The sequence below is a fragment of the Camellia sinensis genome, chromosome 7 (genome assembly GCF_055761805.1).
Source record: "Camellia sinensis isolate YWXY chromosome 7, ASM5576180v1, whole genome shotgun sequence".
Classification (NCBI taxonomy): domain Eukaryota; kingdom Viridiplantae; phylum Streptophyta; class Magnoliopsida; order Ericales; family Theaceae; genus Camellia; species Camellia sinensis.
Genome location: NC_138967.1, coordinates 46,999,083 through 47,009,289, shown reverse-complemented (window position 1 = coordinate 47,009,289; position 10,207 = coordinate 46,999,083).

Genomic DNA, 10,207 nt, shown 5'->3' with positions numbered 1-10,207 from the left:
CTGTGAAACTTGAGCTTGAAGCTTTGGTGGATTTCGGAGTGGCTCATTGTCGTGGATTTGACATCGACGTTGTGGATTCAATGTTGGGCAAGACAATTCCGAAGTGAAGACGGTGGTGGAAGAGGCATATAGGGGTTGGTTTAATTCGGACGTGGATTCGTTAGGTAATTGAGGGTACACTTGTGTAATTCCTTTTTGTCTTTTTAGTGGATTGTTTTGTGGCTTTTGCCTGTGATTTCTTTATCACAATTGGAGGCAATCCAATTGTGGTTTTCCCATGTCAAATCGTTGTGTTGATTTGTCTTTGATTGTTTGATTGGGATTGTTATTTACTGCTTAACATTGACACATAATCACAAATCAATGTTCTTAACTGTCTTTTGGTGTCGAATACCTTAGCTACGACAATGCTCATAAAATGGCCCAATGTATTCACCACCATTGTTTGTTCGGATGCAGTTCAATTTCTGCCCAGTTTCTCTTTCAACCATGGCCTGAAAATGTTTAAATACATCTAGAACTTGATCTTTAGTTTTTAGTGCAAAAACCCAAACTTTCCTTGAATAATCATTAATGAAAGTTGAAAAATCTAGAAATCCCCTAGATATTGATTTGTGATTATGTATCAATCTTAACAGTAATTAGCAATCCCAACCAAACAATCAAAGGCAAATCGACACAACGATTTTATATGGAAAAACCACAACTGGAGTGCCTCCAATTGTGATAAAAAAACCACGCACAAAAGCAACAAAATAATCTACTAAGAAGACATAAAGGAATTACACAAGTGTACTCTCAATTACCTAGCGAATTCACGCCCGAATCGAACCAACCCCTATGTGCGTCTTCCAACCTCGTCTTCACCTTAGAATTGTCTTGCCCAACGTTGAATCCATAACGCCGATGTTGAATCCACGACAATGAGTCACTCCAGAATCCACCAAAGGTTTAGGCTCAAATTCCTCAGAACTCACTGAAGAACAACTCTTTTTTTTTTTTGTATTGAATGAAACAAATAATCTTTTGATGTATACTTCTCAAACCATGAGTTAAACTTAAACAAACATCAAAGAAACTAGCAAAGAAGCTCAAGATGAAAACCCTAATACCTAAGAAGAAGATCTAGAAGCCGCAACCCTAAAATCTGATAAAATCACATATTTATAGAAAACAGGGCCGCAATGGTCGCTCGAGCGAGTAGACTAAAATGTGTGCTTTTCCAAGTGTCTTCACTCGAGCCGCCAAAGTGTCGCTCGAGTGAGAAAAGCATATTCTCAGTATTTTTACGATCAATGCAAACTTTTGGAACCAAAGATTCTTCGCTCGAGCGCACATTTCTTCACTCGAGTGAACAAACAACTTCGACTGCATTTTTGTTTTTTGCTTCGGGGGCGCTGCCCCTCGACCCCACTTGAGCGTTGCCTCGGACCCGCCAAGGGGCGCTACCCCCTGGACCCTCGCGAGCTGGCCGGGCAGCTCGATCCCCAACATAGTCAGTGAAGTGGAAAACATGATCGAATTAAGGTCACAAACTCCTCTGCATAGACACAATTTGGGTTGGATTTATATCTAAAACTCATAGCTTCACTGAAATAAAAGATCGAGTACAATTATAACTGAAAGGAGTTTTGCGAAACGGGGATTGCTAAGAATAAAAACCTAACAAAAGTAACAAAATAAAGTGTACTACTTTGTGTTCTAACTTTTAAAAGACCACAAACATCCGAATGAATCAACTCTAAAACATTTTCTTTTCTAGAAGCAATATTTTTATGAAAAGAAACTCTATGTTGTTTACCTGCCAAGCAATAAACACAAGTTTTAAGATGTGTACCTTTCAAACTGGGTAGAAGCTATTTCTTGAACAAAACTTGCAGCCCCTTTCTACTCTTGTACCCCAACCGCTTGTGCCATAATTCGGTAGAAGTATCATCCTCTAGTATATTGCTAACACCTTTACAAATTTTTTCTTACATCGAATAAAGTGTGTGAGTTTTCTTGCACTTAGCCACGACCAAAGAACACTTCGTGAACTTCCATTTTTCATCACCAAATTTATTGTTATAACCTTCATCATCTAGTTTTAATCGTTAATGCATGTCAATTCCTCCTGTTCATGAATCTTTTTTCTTCATTGGTAATCCCAACCTTCTGCTTTGTTTTGTTTTCTTTTACTGACAACTTCATAAGCATGACATCATTTAATGATAATTATTAATCTAGGTTTATATTTGTGCTTAGTTCACACTTGAACTATCCAAAAGACTTCTCCATTTGTGTATAAAGTGGTCGGTGGGACTCAAAAATTAAGTTTCCTTTTCAAATTTAATGGTGAAAATTTGATAATTTATTAAAATATTTAAGGCAAATTTTTTTTCTTTCTCTCATAGCTTATTTAATTATTAGTTAATCATATTTCTTGTACACATTACAACATATAAGAGCTTTAAATAACATGTTTTTTTTTTGTCTCTAAAAATATAAATTTTGTTACAAAATATATTTTGGGATTAATTTCAGTTATTACGAGGACAATTACTAAAAGGTCGTTTTAAAAAGTCAAAAAATGAGCTTTTAAGAACAAAATTTAAAAAATGTCGTTAATAAATACACTTTTAGGAACAAAATAACTCGATCCTAAAAAAGGTTTATTATTGGAGACCACCTTTGGTCTCAAAAGTTTAATAATCCACCACTAAATGTCCAATTTTGTCGTTTAAAATAAAATAGTAATACTTTTACTGATAAAAATATTTTATTTCTAAAACCATAATTTTTTGTAGTGACATAATTCAATCGAGAAAGTAAATCTAGAAATTGAATTTGTATATTATTTTCCTTCTGTATATAGACAGAGAGAGAGACTAATATATATGTAGAAAATGTCCACATGCACACGTCAAAAAAGAAAAAAAAAAGAAAAAAAAAAAGAGAAGACTTTGCCTAGAAATGCTTGTTTTATATTCATACCCAAAAAAGTGTATTCTAAAGATGATTTTGAGGATTTTTATGTATTGTAGTACTTGGTGAATATTTGTGAATATAGGGAAGAGTAATATTAGAGATCATGAAAAACAATAATGAAATAATTTATAAAAAATTTTTACCGTTATATTACATATATAATAAAACACTACTGTTGGCTTTTTGGCTTTTGAAGGTTATTATTGTAATTGCGAGCGTGCCAGCAACGATCAATCAGTCCTTACAGAAATTTAATTGCTAACCAATTATCAGACGATTGTGTTTAGTTCTCTCAGCCTCAATGAAGAGGACTTTTACTGGTGGCTTGATTTAGGAGAATTAAGCAAGCAAAATATCAATCAAATAAAGAACAACTGAAGCATTTCATTAGAATGAAAAACTTACAACGATTCAAACTCAGCCTCGTAGAGGTTTATAGCGGCAATCTACTTGAAACTACTCTTATGAATGAAGTGTAGTGCAGAATTTAAAGTACTGGAATGTAAAGAACAGGAACGTAAAGAACAGGAAATGTAAAACTAAGTAAAGTAGAATACGATTGGTTTTTTGGATCTGAGTCTGGGGACTTTTTCTAGGGCCTTCTCTGCTATTTATACTGCTCGAGGATGACCATCGAATTGCATTTCCAACCATCGAACTGCTCCTCCATGATTGCTGATCATGTTGCCTCAAGATTAGCTCCATTACGCCATCACTTGCAGTTAGGCTTCCCTCCTAAATTTGAATTTAAATGTGAGTAACCGTTGATGCCATATCACCTTGTATCTCTTTGTTGATCCACTGCTACTCAGATCTCGTAACAACCAATACTAACTGCCACGTGTACGATCAGGATCGAAGATTTGAATAGTCTTCCCATATTACCCTTACTTTGCCACGCGTCGAATTGTAACTGGCTTGTACCAAATATGTAGCCAACATTACCCCCCGCACTAATATACCCAATACTTGGTGATATTAGTGGATCAAGGTCTTTTTCCCACGTCTTAGAACATGCATGGGTTTTGCATTTTCCCAGAAATGCAACTGTCATTTATTATCTGCATTAAACTCTCCTTCAATCTTTTGAACACCCCCACCACCTTAGCATTCGAACAGACTGATACATTTTATGGCCGAATCAAGTTTCTCCTCCATTGATCGAGCACACGAAGAGTCATATGACGATGTTGTTCCTCCTCAAAAGAACCTCCATGCATTAATTAGCCACCTTTACCCCCCTTTCTATATTTAGGCTATGGATGCCTTTGCAGATTATCAACCCTTGGACTTCGAACATACTGCCCTTAATCCTTTGATTCAGAAACTTACAAATATGGACATGGGAAGTTCTTTTTCTGCCTCACCCTTGGACTACGAACAAACTGCTCTCAATCATTTGATTCAGAAAGTCGCAAATATGGACATGGGAACTTCTTCTTCACAAACCTCTGCATGGGATAAGGCTGCAGCTTCTTCCTTTTCTGGGGCTTCTGGCTGGACAAATTGGTCAAAGCCTAAAGCCTGTGATTTGAAGGAACGAATCAACCACCACTTTGTTGAGTTTACTAATCCTTTAGAGTTCCCTTCCTATGCGTGAAGCTCGGTGGTATATCCCTATGTGCCCATTGACCATCGACGTAGTTTGGAGGAGAATCTGCTTGTGGCATGGTATACATCTTCCATGCCTACAAAGATAGTGCACCCTGCCCAACATCTAGAAGAGGCACAGGGGTACAATCCATCATTCTTAGCCCAGAAGGCAAAGATTTGTTCTTCTGACTGGCTTGATTATATTAATGCCTTTGTTCCTTCTGCCCTTGCTCCACCTCCTGAAATAGAAGCATCCACACCTTCTTCTTCGCCAAATCCTTGCTGGACAGAGAGACTGAGGGTTGCCCTATCCGCGGATAAGATCCTTCCACCTTACAAGCCTCCACCTTCCCCTACTCCAGCTGAGCGGAAGCAAGCTCAACTTCTGCTCGCGGCTTTCTCTCACTTGCCCTTCAATGTTCTTAAGGACGAAGTCCCTTTCAAGAACCTTCGATGGGCTTGTGATATTCTGACTCGGGGCCATGTCCTCAATCCCCTCGCCCAAGCAGAGCTTCACATGTTTTTGGACCAACTTCCATTGCTTCTCCACTAGCATCGGACCTCCATGGCTACCATACAATCTTTAGAACAACTCTCGTTCCTTTGAGTTCACGCCCAGTACGAAGCAGAGAATTTCATTGAAGAATTTAATGATTTCAAGAATAAAGATTCTGCCTACTGGGATGACTTGGATATAGACGAATTGGAACAAGGATTGAGAGAAACAACATTCAAAATAAAGGCTGAAGAGCTCTTTTACGAAGTGAGAGCACATCAACTCATGCAGCAAATGTTAGGAGAAATAAAGGATAGAATAAAGAAAGAACAAAAATTCAATGATCATAGTTGGACTAAATTTCATGATCTTGTTATTTATTCCATTCCCTATTTTTATGAGCTTGAGTTTGTACCCAAATAGGGCCATTCGATGTAATTGCTCTTGTTTTAATACCACCAAGACTTTTTCTTTATTTGGCATTGTTTGATCTTGTCTCCATTTGTCTTTAAAAGCAAACTCAGGGCTTCGAAATGAACAATCTTATCCTTCGAACCTAGACTCAATCGTCTTAAATGAACATTAACAAAAACGACCATGAACTTTTCCAATTTATGGAATGCAGTTGATACTTTTTGACGATTTTTATTCAGGATCCATGCTTCGAATCTAACAACCTTACCCTTCAAAACTTGTTTCAATCATAACCAACATATGGTCAATGATTTAATATGATCAATCAGTTTTAAATTGATCCTTTTGCTTTGAACAACAGTCCATAATTTCAAAAAATATGGAAGTCCCTTTTGAGGGCTGCACTGTTCTAGTTTGAAAAGACAATTGGTTTTGATATTTCGAATACCAATTTCCGTTCTTAAGGGATCTCTAGTTTTGCTTCGAAGAACATTACTTTTATTGAGAAACCTAAAACAGGTCTTTAATCCCTTTGAAGTAAATGAATACTTGAGCATTCTTGCATCTATTAGGTATGGAATGTGCTTTGAAACCGGCTTCATAATTTCGAAGCCTTTGTTACTTGACTTTTGGCGCCAAAATCTGGTTTCGAAGCCAAAGATTTTATTTCGAAGCTGGTATTATCATCTGGGCTGTGTTTTTCCCTCCAAAAGTATCAATATTGAAGAAAACTCTTCGTATTCATACTTTTAGTACTTAACAAATTACGCAATAGATTTTCCAGACACAAAGGCTTTTAAAATCCTTTTATTTCGTGTTCTGAAATCACTCGCTCGTTCAAAACACAAAACCCTTCTCCTTGCCTCCTTCTTGCTGCTTGTTATCAATGGCTTCTTCTTCTCTCAAAGTGCTTGCTGGTGATCGTATAAGCCCAACCAAGGCTTTGAAAAAATGCATTGATGAAGAGATCGCCAAGTTAACAACTGTTGAGTCAAGCGCCATAAACGGCCGTCTCTTCGTCCCTCGCCATAGCAACAAACAAGAATACGTCTTGGGCTCCATCTTTCGAGAGGCTCCTGCTCAACTTCCAGCTTTATACCCTCGGCTAGAGGACCATTTTTTTCTCTACGAAGGAGGGCTTGATTGGGGAAATTGGAGGGTGACCCGACCTCATCGCTGCTGGCCAACATTGAGAGCTGAATGAGAAGAATGGTATGACAGAGTTGTACCTGCGCGAGAAGAGGACCTGCAAGAACTCTGTATTCTCGATCCCCTCTGTCTTTCCAGGTTTATCATTCCTGAAGACCCTTTCTTGATTTCTGCTGCTCTTTGTTTTTGGAACATGGCCTTCAATTTTTTTCAATTTCGGTGTGGCATGATGGCTCCCACCGTTCTTGATATTTGCCATCTTTTAGGGCTTTCACCCCTTGGCTCTCCTTTCACTCCCAGTTATCCAGACCTCTCTGTTAAGTTCTCCCTTCCACCCTTAAACTCCTCCTACAGTGATTTTGTAAAGGCTGAAAATAAAAGGGTAGGTCCCGTGAGGGATAGAGAACTTTTTTCCTTCATTTTGTACTGGTTGTGTAAATCCCTTTGTTGTACATCATCTTAGAGGATTATGCCTGAGTTCGCTCCACTTACGAAGGCATTTGTTTTGAAAAAACATATAGCCCTGGCTCCTTACCTCTTAGGCCATGTTTATAGAGCCTGTTCCCAATTTTGTGAGAAACCTCTCGATGTGAACCAAGGGGGTCCCCTTTACGTGCTCCAACTTTGGCTCTTCGCCTATTTCACTGATTTGCATCCCAAATGCTTAAGATTCCTTGTTCAGGACCCTAGCACTTATGGGGAGAAGTATGCTAGGATTACTCTTTATCCTGCTTCCTTTGCTTATTACCTCACCTCTTTTTATCAACTCCCTATTTCTCCATCTCCCACCTTCTTTTGTCCCTTTGATGCCAGCAAAGGACCTGCTTGGCTACAAACCTTTTTGGCTGATAAAGAGTGTTCCACCTCACCTCACAAAGATATGTGGGCTTCTATTTTGCTACCAAGGGAGTTGTTTATTGGCACTTTAAACCCTCGAGCTTATAAATGTATAGCTGAGGTGTATTGCCATTCTCAGTTTGCCAGGCAATTTGGGTTCACTCAGGGGATTCCTGTTCCACTTTGCAGTCTCTCGAATGTCCATCTTGCGGCCAGAGACCTAAGAGTACCCAGATCAAAGCTAGAGGCAGCTACATTCAGACTGCTGAAAGAATTATATGAGTTCACATTTGTCCCTTTTCTTCCCTATGGCTTGGCTTTGAAAAGATTCCAAAACTGGTGGTCAGTCAACATGGAAGTGCGCCTATCAGCGCACCCTCACGATTTACTGATAGGGTTAGGGGTGCCTTCTAGGGCTAAATCAACAACAGCTGAGAACATGCCTTCTCTTTCCACAGTTGCCCAAACTGTTCTTGCACCTTCACCTCCTCCAGCTAAAGTCACTAGAGCTGCTTCAAAAAAGGGTAAGTAATTTCAGGTCACTTTTCTTTTTGACCCTTTTGTTTGCTTCCTTTACACTCATACATTTTGGTGCAAGGTCTCCACAAGAAGAATCTCCTAAGAGGACTGAAATTCTAGCCGCTCTCAAGGACAAACAACAGCAGAAAAAGAAAAGAAAGCTGGTACTTACTCTTGAAGAATCTGAATCCCACACCTAAGAGAGGGAGATTGAGAAAGAACAGGAGGTACCATTGTAGAGGAAAAAGAGGAAGTAGATGACTGCCTCTTCTGCTGATTCAATCGAAGACCCTACTCCTGGGATAGCTACCGAAGTAACAGAAAAAGAACTTGCCCCTGAAGAGTCTGAATCCCATCTTGAAGAGAGAGAGGTTGAGAAAGAACAGGAAATGACAGCACCAATAAGAAAAAGAAAGAAAACGACTGTCTCTCCTTCTGACTTCGTCGAAGACCCTATTCATGAGGCGGCTGCTAAAGTAGTGGAACAGGAACATTCCAGGGCCATAATTGTCTTTGAGAGAGCTGAGAAGAGAAGGCAGCAACAATTCTTAAGAGATGAAGCTGTTGCTGCTGATGCAATCAAGAGGGAGGTTGCAAGAAGGCAACACATTGCTGAACACTACTCCCTTCGAAGCTCTCCTATTGCTGCTATCACTTATGAAACAAGTAACTTCTTTCAAGCCTCTACTGTTTCCCTCTTATCAAATTTTTGGTGTTGAACTTGACATTACTGAGCCTATTCATGGTACTTTTCTTTTTTTGCAGCAACAACTACTAAGCCTATTCTTCCAATGAGGACTCCCTCAGTTTTAGTTGAAGTTGAACAGATGCAAAATGTGAGGACTCTTCAGATAATGATCTCACTTCCTAGGCCTACATTCAATGTATCCTCCTTGAGACCAAGCATTCCTGCATCTCTTTCTTTTGGATTAATTCCATATCTTTCTTACTTGTCTTTGGATCTACCTCAATTCATTTCTCTTTCGAGCCTTGCTCTTCCCCCTCCTCCTAAGGAAGTTCCACCTGCTAAGAAAAAGAAAGAAAACGACTGTCTCTCCTTCTGACTTCGTCGAAGACCCTATTCATGAGGCGGCTGCTAAAGTAGTGGAACAGGAACATTCCAGGGCCATAATTGTCTTTGAGAGAGCTGAGAAGAGAAGGCAGCAACAATTCTTAAGAGATGAAGCTGTTGCTGCTGATGCAATCAAGAGGGAGGTTGCAAGAAGGCAACACATTGCTGAACACTACTCCCTTCGAAGCTCTCCTATTGCTGCTATCACTTATGAAACAAGTAACTTCTTTCAAGCCTCTACTGTTTCCCTCTTATCAAATTTTTGGTGTTGAACTTGACATTACTGAGCCTATTCATGGTACTTTTCTTTTTTTGCAGCAACAACTACTAAGCCTATTCTTCCAATGAGGACTCCCTCAGTTTTAGTTGAAGTTGAACAGATGCAAAATGTGAGGACTCTTCAGATAATGATCTCACTTCCTAGGCCTACATTCAATGTATCCTCCTTGAGACCAAGCATTCCTGCATCTCTTTCTTTTGGATTAATTCCATATCTTTCTTACTTGTCTTTGGATCTACCTCAATTCATTTCTCTTTCGAGCCTTGCTCTTCCCCCTCCTCCTAAGGAAGTTCCACCTGCTGCTCCATCTCTGATGGTAGATGATTCCTCTACAGAGGCTGCTGGTAGCTCTCCAATCCATGGTTTATTACCTTTACCTACTTCCAACCCTTCTTCTCTTGACCTATTGGTGGCTAGGACCATAGAAACTGCTGAAGATGCTCCACCTATTTCTCCTATCCCCATGCAGTCCTCTGTGCTTTCCACCACTACCTTTTCTGCACCCCTCATGTCCACGGTTGAGGTAGATATCTTTGAAGCGAGACTAACCAGTCTCTTTGACATGCCCTCTACCTCTCCAATAGCCAATGATGAAGCTGAGCCATTAGTTTTGGCTGACTCTTTACTAGAAATTTTTTAGAGTCCTTCTTCTAGTAGTAAGCCTTCTACACCTCTGATAGATTTGGACAACTGCATGGAACTATTGACATCTTTTTCAAGGATTCCTTTCGAGGCCCTAGAGAGACCTATAATAAGGAATGGCTTCCTTCAGTGCTGCAAAATTGTTGAGCAATCCGGCATGTCTGTCTCAAGTCATCTATCTCAGGCAGCAGCTACTATTGACTTCTACATCAATATTTGCTGTGCTGTCAAGGCTGCA